Genomic DNA, 9,642 nt, shown 5'->3' with positions numbered 1-9,642 from the left:
CTGCAAGATGAAGAATCGGACCTCCGGAAGAGAATGAAGCATAGACCGTAAAAAAAAAAAAAAAGGGAATGAAGTCATGTCGTACATACATATTTTTTAATGATCATTCTGAACTATAGCTATATATAAGTGTATAAGTGTAAGTAAGTGTATATACGAACACTTACTACAAAAACATGTGCAGAATAGCCTACACATAATCTACTTTCTGCTTAAAGGTTTAGTTCACCCAAAAATGAAAATTATTTCATTAATTACTCACCCTCATGTCGTTGGACACCCGTAACACCTTCGTTCATCTTTGGAACACAAATGAAGATATTTTTGTTGAAAGCTGATGGCTGAGAAAGGCTTCAGAAAGGCCTCCATTGGCATTCGGTATATTTCCACTGACCCATGAAGGCACTAAAGACGACATTACAAAGTCCATCTCACTACAGTGGCTGTACAATCATTTTACAATGCGACAAAAATAGTTATTGTGCACACAAAAATCTAAATAACGACTTTATCTACCAAGTTATTGATGTGAACTTGACGCATGCGCAAGTATATGATGCAGCTCCACCGTTCAATACATGACCCGGAGGAGGAGAAGAGGAGGAGACCTACACATCCGCATCTTGGCGGATAAAGTTTTTCCGACTGGATACGGCGAATGTTTAATCTATCAACAAGCTCTGTTTCACCTTTGTTGCTCTGGTTGGTTGTAGCGCTATCCTATCGCGTGCAGAGGGAGTTTGAAAGACAACCGTTTATCCCGCCCCTCAGATTGAGCCCTGTCAATGGTGAGTTTCCAGACCAAACATCTTGATGTGGGTCTGGCTGGTCAGGCTAGAATGAAGGGGTTATGGATGTCCAACGACATGAGGGTGAGTAATTAAAGTAAATAAGCAAGAGTCATTTTCAAGCACAAACGTAACAAAACATTTGAAGTTACAAAAAAGTACTAATTTATATAGTATAAACTTTTGGAAATTATAATATTAAATACAATTCTAAAAAGTTAAAATATTTGTTTAATCATATTCATGTTTTATTTGTGTAATATGATTTTGTTATGTCATAACGTTATTATTATATTGTTTTGAACTGCTTATTTACAATAATTAGCCGAACTGCTTATTTACAATAATTAGCCTACTATTAGCTTAACTATTTTCATTATTCATGAAAATAATGTTTTCATAATTGTTTTTTTGTTGTTTACGCACTTGAATTGTATTAAATCCAGACCACAAATCCTAGTAATCAAACTAAATCATAATAATTATTAATGTGAATAATAAAATAGGGAGCCTGCAACAACAAAAACAAAACATTACAAAAAAAAAATATTGTCCCTGTTTTTTAATTAATAATAATAATAATAACAAATGAGATTTTAGTGATATTTTGAATACTCAAATAGGAAATATCCCCGGTTTCCATTTTGGAAATCTGGTCACCTGACCATAACCATAAATAATCGCAAACCACAACCATCCAATCAATAGAGTAATGCAGGTCTGACGTCACTGTGTGTAGGCCAAACAACAGTTACTTTTGCGTCAATAACGTGAGATTAAATGCATAAAAAGGGTTTGTTTTATTTAACATATTTAACTATTAGAGCTAAAACTCATATGTTGTAGAATAATTCGCAAGGTCACACTTACAAATAAGTTAGAATGGTATGCGTATTTGGGGTGCTGTCCGAGGAGAGGGCTCCGAGCTCTGTATCTTTGTATCTCTGGTTTAGGAAACTAACCAGGTGAGTGTGAGGAAGACTGCAAAGGGAGGAGGTGGTGGGATGCGGCAAAACTTGTCGTGGAACATTGCTGAGTTGACTGGATATTTATATAATCCTCCACTTGTGCAGACTGGTTGACATGTTGATTACTGATTGCTGGCAGCTGGGTAGATTGACATGATGATTAGATGGATCATTTGAACATGCTCATCCCGTACTTTGTTAATGAAACATCATAACGTGAAAGTGCCTTGAGCTTGTGTTCACCACAGACCTTATTTCAAACAAAAACACATTTAAAAAAACACAAAAAAAACCATTGAATTTGGAATGAGTGAACCAGAAGTGCTAAAATGCTAACTCGCTTCTGTGTTTTAGCCTATAAAGGGATGTCATACCCACAACTCTATTTCCCGCTTTTATAAGCCGTTTCACTGATATGGGGAAGAAAATGTCTGTTTTATACCAAGTTTAAAATAATGAGTTAAGAAATATTACAAGCGTTTCTTTATCTTTTTCCATCACTTTCCACCCTGTTTGGAACGTCCATTCAACTACAAAATCAAGTTCCTTATGACTTCATCCTTTAGCCAGGAATTGATTTATTTTGTTGGGGGGAAAGCAGCACAGACATCAGAAAATATGAATAAGTTGATGAATTTTAAGAAATCAGCTTTATGTTATAAAAATGAACATCATGTTGACATGTATCTAACGTTAGCTGTCCAGTAGCTTTAGCTTATTTCCATCTTGTTCGGTTCTTTCCAGTTGGGTATCGTGTTCCTTTTCTTACCACTGTCAAACAAATAAAGTGAAGAAATGATGGCATAAATATTGAATTATTTAAAAGGTTTTGTTGTGCTTAATATAAACACATTAACCTTTGCTTTAGGTCCATCAGACTAGAACTCTGTTGATGGTTTAATGGTGACATGATCTCTTCCAGGGAAAGCTGCTCTAGTTCCTGTGAGAGTGATTTATGGTCAGCCATGCAGCTGGAAGAGGCTCACGGAGCTGTTCATGCTGTCAGAGCGTGATCAGTCAGCGCTGGATCAGTCCACAGCCTCTGACCATCGACCTGCTCCCCTCTCAGTCTGTTCCTCAGTAAGCGGTTGTTTTCACTTCACTGCAAAATCGATACATTTGACTTAAGATTGAGCTTGCGTATAAAACAAACTTTTTTGGGAAGTGTCATGTCTGTGATTGCTCTAACCATTTAATTAATTTTAGTTGAAAGAAGGCAGTTCCGTGTGATTATTGTATAATTGTTTGGACCTAATTATTTAAACTAATTTACTAAAACTAAGCTATATTATTATAATGAATTAATTATGAATGGATTCTCGATCAGGCTTGATACATAGAACTGCACTTTTGTAATTTACATTTACATTCTTGATTTCAACCTGGTTCAAGTTCGCCTGAGGTAACAACATTAAATCAAAAATACCACACCCAGCTACAACACAGCATCATTAGTCACAAAACTTTATGAACCCACAAGTTAAGCTTCCACCACAGGCTTATATTTGCAAGAGCTTATGTGTATTTCCAACTTCAATTTAATTCTTGTTTTATTTATTTATTATTTATCTAAAAAAAAAAAAAACATCATTAGGTAAAAGAAGTTTAAGGAGACGATATTTGAGTTAGCCTATTTGTTTATTCTGTACAGTTTATTCTATATACTAAATATGAGTCAACATATTTAAGATGCTCATACAGTTTTGGAGAACCTGAAGGAATTGCTTCAGTTTAATATAAGTTCAATATAAGTTTATAATATTTTTTTTATATTTTACATAAGCCTGGCGCTGTGGTTTAAATCTTTAATTTCTACACTGTAAAAAAATATTTAGAAAAAAAGTTACCTGGTTGCCTTAACCTTTTGAGTCCATTGAAATTAATTTTTTGAGTTAATACAATGAACATTTTTTGAGATTCGACAACCTTTATTAAAATATTATTAAAAGATTTTGTAAGCATAGTGGATAATTGTGTGTGTTTTATTTCTGATGACGCAGCCAAATTGTGCTATTTTCATGATTTATCTATTTTTTTATGTGTTTCAGATACAATAATATTTTGAGTTTCTGTCTATTAAACTAATTTCCTTCATTGTATCAACTTAAATTTTTTATTTCAATAAACTCAAAATTTTAAGGCAACCAGGTAACTTACTTTTTTAGTTAAACCTACAAAAACCAACATTATTTTTTTACAGTGTATGTACTTCTATCATTTTTGTGATTCAACAACCTTTAGTGGATTTATATTGTAAAAAATTGGTCATGCAGTCTGTCTGCTGTGTTCCAGCATGCCTACACTTCTAACCACAGGAAATGAGGGCAACACCTCACAACTAACTAGGCAACGACCTTATGCTGACAACAGCGGGTGGGGATAATATTAACAGTGTTGGAAATGTCTGTATTTATGAATATAGCAGCAGGTTTCATGTTGCTCTTTTGCAAAATTATACAGTCAATTGAGGTCAACCACAAATAGACCTTGCACCCACTAACCTTTGCAACTCTGGCACCAAGCCAAAGTTTTTATAATGTTGTGGGTGCAATGTGGGTAACAGCAGCAGCCATGTACTGTTTCAGTTGTGTTATCATGTGGGTGTCATTTTCAGGTTAACTTAAGGCCTTTATATTAAATTAACCTTCTTATTCATATTTTATAAGACATATTTTTGTTTGATTTACTAATGGGGAACAGTCACTACATAGTTTAGCTTTATGCTAAAAATGTGAATAAACATTTTTTCATGTTTTTAAATTCCTGGAAACATTATGAGATTTGATAACTAATCATAATAACACCACAAAAGGCTGTAAGTATAATAACAACACTAATCAGATTACCCTCTTCTACATCCATAAGAACGTCACACACACAAAATAGTTTTTCTGAAGGCCAACCTTTTGTATTGATTACTCTGTACATATTTGATTCTCTGCACACCATTCACCTTTATGCAGAATGACCTTTATAATACAAGACATAAACAGAAGTACAAGCTTCACCCCACTGGCTCCAGTCCTGTTCCAGACTCTTTAGCAGGCATGTCACATGAACTAGTCCTGTTTGAGAATATAGGTCAAAGTGGATTGATGGCTTGCAGCGTTTTCTCTAACCTCAAATAGATTCTAGACATAATTACAGCAAAAGACAACAAAACAATCTACAGTCTATATAATAAACAGTGTAATTATTATTATTATTTACAATAAATCCTAAAAGTCCATTTAAAAGCGGTAGTATTCGTGTAAATGTAGACGCTTATCTGTTGTGCAATGAATTTCCACTTGCACTTGCGAGGACTGGAAGATATTGTTGCAGGGCATTCCAACCTTTCCTTCATCCCAAATGGTCAAGAAAGCATAGGGGTGTTCCTCAGGGTGGGACCGCCGCCTCCTTAGCAAATAGCTTGAGCCTGGAGCAAAGGAGGGGTTTGATATAAAGCTACAGTCTGCCTCGTCTGTGTTTTCATATGCTCAACGATTCCTCAGGCTTTCCCTTCTTCACAAGATTAATGTCTTCTGGGACATTTATACTGCCATTGGACTTTAAGGATTTTTACACATGACAGACAGCCTACAAAAAGGCAAGGTCCACTTAATGATAAGATCAAGGCATAATGCATGGTCTTTAAAGCTGCCTTTCTAATTAAATGGCTGGTTAGCAGATATATAATCAGCAAATGTTGTTGGACTTGAAGAAAAATTAAACACTTAAAAACATTATATACAGTATAACCACAAGCTGTATTTAACTGACCTAGATATGTGGACATGATACTAACCAAGAGGGTCTGAGAATATTGCATTTGCCTAGGACTTTTTAAATTGTGTCGAATTGTTTATCAATCATTTTTGTTGCCTTATTTATAAATGGGGTTTGTTTTACTGTGGACGAACTTTAGCAGGTTCACATCGATGAGGACTCGTTTTCCTCCTTTTTCTTACTCTCATTCTTATGTCTTTCTGCCTCTCTCTCTCTCTCTCTCTCTCTCTCTCTCTCTCGCTCAAACATACATCAATTCACAGAAAAAAATTGTCTTTTGGTCTTTGTAACATGCCTGGAGGACTTAGATCTGTGTAGAAGAATGACACCCTTTTCCATTTTCCAGCTTTTCAGACTGCTGCATCTTTATTCAATTCCAGACATCTCTAAGCCATGTCACCTTTCAAATGAGATCAAACAACATAAATTGTTACTTTAATCCCTTGCTGCTTCACACTTTATCATCATCAGAGTGTGCTGGTGAAGAATAGTTCTCACTAGTGTTATGTCACTGCAGATTACACCTTCTCTACTCAAAGGCTTTTTAGTTCAAGACCCATTTTAATGTTGACCCAGTGAAGGATTAGTGCTCAAGACCAGTCTTGTGCTTAAGAGAGCATTAACAGACCAAAAAGCCTGTTATTATAAGTATTAAAAAAATGAAAATAAAAAGCCAGGAGACTGCCGATCCGTTGAAAAGCATTGTCTTTTATATTCAGCATCAAAACATCAAAACAATATTAGACTATATCAAATGATACACTGCTGGTTGGCTATATAGAGCAAAGTTCATTTCCATAATTAACACCATCCAGCTATGATCACATGCTGTCTTCTCTCAGACTATTAGTATGAATGTAGTGACCCTGAAGATGAAGAGTATGACATAAAGCTGTCAGTCATACAGGAATTAGGCCAAATCGTATAACAATGACAGCCATTATTAGCCCTATAGGGAATTCTCATAAGGCAAACGTAAAATACTAACATATTGTAAGATGATAGTGTAGATGAAGTGTTTTTTACTAGTTTCAGACTTATGCACGTCATTTTTACGTCCTGCGCCACGTTGTTTAAATAGCAAATGCTTTTGTGCCAAAATGTGCATCTGTGCTGGTCTGAAAACGAGGTGTGTTCAGGCGCATTGTCGGCGTGTTGCTATTTTGAGGCAAGTGAAAACGACTGCGCCATTGCAGTATTTTTTGTTTTATTTAAAGGGCACGTAAGTAATAACCACCTATAGGCGGGTCCACAACACGCATATACTTTGCTTATTACAGCAGCGTGCAACCATTAGGGATTAAAATAAAAGATTATTACAAGTCATAATAGAAAGTCATTGCATGTATCAGAATTAGCCTTGGAGAAGCTTTCTGGAGAAGCATTCAGTTGTTCTGTTTTGCAAATTCCGCCATGTAAATAGTGAATGGCTTCGGGAATGGGAGATGAGACTTTGAATGGTTTATTGCATGTTACACACTCATTACCAGAATATGGACAACCCTTTAAGACCATGTGGTGGGCTCGCCGACCATTTTTTCCAACGTTAAACTAGCAAAAGTTTCAGACGGACATTCCCTAAGTTCCCTGCTCATGTCATGTAAACATCTTACTGCGATTAAGACCGTACTCGGATTATTAGAAATAATCGCATAATTGGTGCACACCTAATCATAGTCATGGTATCATTCACTCGACTGATTTGTTCAAAAACACTGATTTATTTAGAAACCAAATCATAGCCATGATGATGTTCAGAAAAACATCGATTTTGCTTTAATAAATCTAAATAGGAGTTTTATATGTACATTCTAGCTTATGTGATACAGAGACCCTACAGACAAGGGAATTCTGTTTCAAAATTTGAGCAAAACTGGGGCATAGGTCATTTCAATGACTTTTGACACACCTGTGAATCACCTTCAATCAGTATGTCTGTTTTATGTGGCGTCAACAAGTTATGTTTTGTTTTCTCTAAAGCATGATAAGAGATTTTTGTTTTCGAAAAAGAACTTTGACCATTTCCCCAAAAAAATTTTTTGCTGTTGTTGCTATCATGTTTATGCTTCTCTAATGAGGATGTTTGTTCCCTGACCCTAAAACAAATACAGCTTATTCAGCACTGACCTTAACTCCTCCTCCTTTGCTATATTTTCCAGGTTCCAAAGAACACTCCACTTTCCAAGCATTTGGTTCTGTCTTATTTACACATAAAAGCTGACCATGACCACCGTAAATGCCCCTGTGTGTCTGCTCGCTCGGAATGAGTTTTATCGGAGTAAGTGCAGCACTATTTTTAGCTCTCCACTGTTTAACCAGCTACAGGACACGTGTAATTCTGCAGTTTCCCAAACCTCTATTTTTTTTCTCCTGAATGAACTTGCACCTGAATGTACAGCACACACTGTTCCTATTTTAGCCTTATCAACCAACATAGCCATTGACTCATTTATTGAACAAATAAAAACATTGATCCTCTTTTGGTAAATTGACAGAAATAAATCTAATTTCATTGTTTAAATTTTAAACATTACTGGGTACTAAAAACATCAAAAGTTTAAAAGGACATTTAAAATATCTCTCAATGCTGAATAAAATGCAGATTCAGAAGGGATTACACTTTTTTTTTTTTTTTATATTTTTTAATCAAATGCATGCCTAAGAAGATTTTCTCATGTGTTTGTGTATGATTGATTTTGTTTGCAGGCATCTACCCGACAGACAAAATGAAGGCAGTCAGTAGTCTTTCTGATAACTTCATGGAACCAAAGCACAGACAAGTGACTGTCTGGTTGACCAAATCAAAACACCAAGGTATAGTATATGTTCAACAAAGATCTAAACAACTAGATGTACATTGAGCACTTCTGACAAGAATGGCTCTTTATTCCTGTCTTTCTGTCTGAATGCAGATTTCTCAGGGTCTATGAACGATCGCTGGACAATAAATGTGGTGTTAAGGAGTCAAACATCCAGCGAAACCTCTTCCAAATGATTAAGTCCTGCAGATCATGTGGTCATGTAGACAACTGCACAAAAATAGTGCATAGAGCGCTGGGGGAAAAAGCTTCTTTACACAGACACAATATTTGAACCTACATGTCATGCTCCAGTTATTAATACCTACTAGATTTTTGTTGTTGTTTGTTTGCTGTTGCATTGTCTACAGATCTAGAAGATTTGCATGTTAGAAAATGACAATCGTTTTTCGTTTTTTTTATGCTACATTCAAAAGTTTGTGGTCTCTAATGCTCACCAATCCTGCATTTATTTGATCAATGATATTGACAGTAATATTGTGAAATATTACAGTTTATAATGAATAATTAATTAATTAATTAATATGTTTTAAAATGTAATTTATTCCTGTGATGCAAAGCTGTCTTCAGTGTCACAAGATCCTAATGTGATGATTTACTGCTCAAGAAACCTTTCTTATTATCAGTGTTAATACAATTGTGCTATTTAAATTTTGGTGGAAACCGTGATACATATTAATAGAAAAATCAGAAGAACAGCACTGATTTGAAATATAAATTTTGTGTAAAGAACAAGTCTTTACAGGGATTTGTGATCAATTTAATGCAATCATTGAATACAAAAGAAAAAATCTGTAAACAAATGTCTTACTAAGCCCAAACTTTTGAATGGCAGTGCAATTAAACTGTGTAATATCAATTTAGGCATGTTTTGTATTTACTCTGCTTACTTTACATAATGCTTCTCACCACCAACAGATGAGGAGATGGAAAAAATGCAGCTCATAATATTGAGAAAACTGTAGGCAAAACAGTCATACCTTGGAGTTAAAATATCCCATTTCTTAAGATAGGCTTTGCCAGAGGGTTTTGTTTTGTTTGTTTGTTTTGCATGCGCATTAGCTGGACCAACCTGAAATGTAATGTGATATGAGATAAAGAATAATTTATAATATTGTTTTAGTTTTGGAGATCTTGCTTTCATCATTCGAATACATATGAACTGTATCTGTTGGCTAAAAAAATAGCCAATATTTGATTCGTCTATGATGGACATCCATCTATTCTGCTTTAAAAAAGTACATAAAAGTAAACTGATCACAGCACTTGTCAAAGTCTTTTAGTTGAGACCTGTTGCTG

At 35.0% G+C, this 9,642-nt stretch overlaps 1 long non-coding RNA gene across 1 annotated transcript; it reads right to left on the bottom strand.

The window, feature by feature from the left end:
- Positions 1 to 2,357: 2,357 nt before the first annotated feature.
- On the bottom strand, positions 2,358 to 7,786 carry LOC137078820 (uncharacterized). Its single transcript, XR_010905352.1, has 3 exons — positions 7,652 to 7,786; positions 2,614 to 2,858; positions 2,358 to 2,527 (listed from the first exon to the last, which is right to left on the bottom strand). It is a non-coding gene; the product is annotated as an uncharacterized lncRNA (long non-coding RNA).
- Between the last annotated feature and the right edge of the window lie 1,856 nt (positions 7,787 to 9,642).

This window comes from Pseudorasbora parva, chromosome 6 (genome assembly GCF_024679245.1).
Source record: "Pseudorasbora parva isolate DD20220531a chromosome 6, ASM2467924v1, whole genome shotgun sequence".
Taxonomy (NCBI): Eukaryota; Metazoa; Chordata; class Actinopteri; order Cypriniformes; family Gobionidae; genus Pseudorasbora; species Pseudorasbora parva.
Note: the sequence above shows the minus strand (reverse complement) of the source record. Positions and strands in the feature narration are given on the sequence as shown.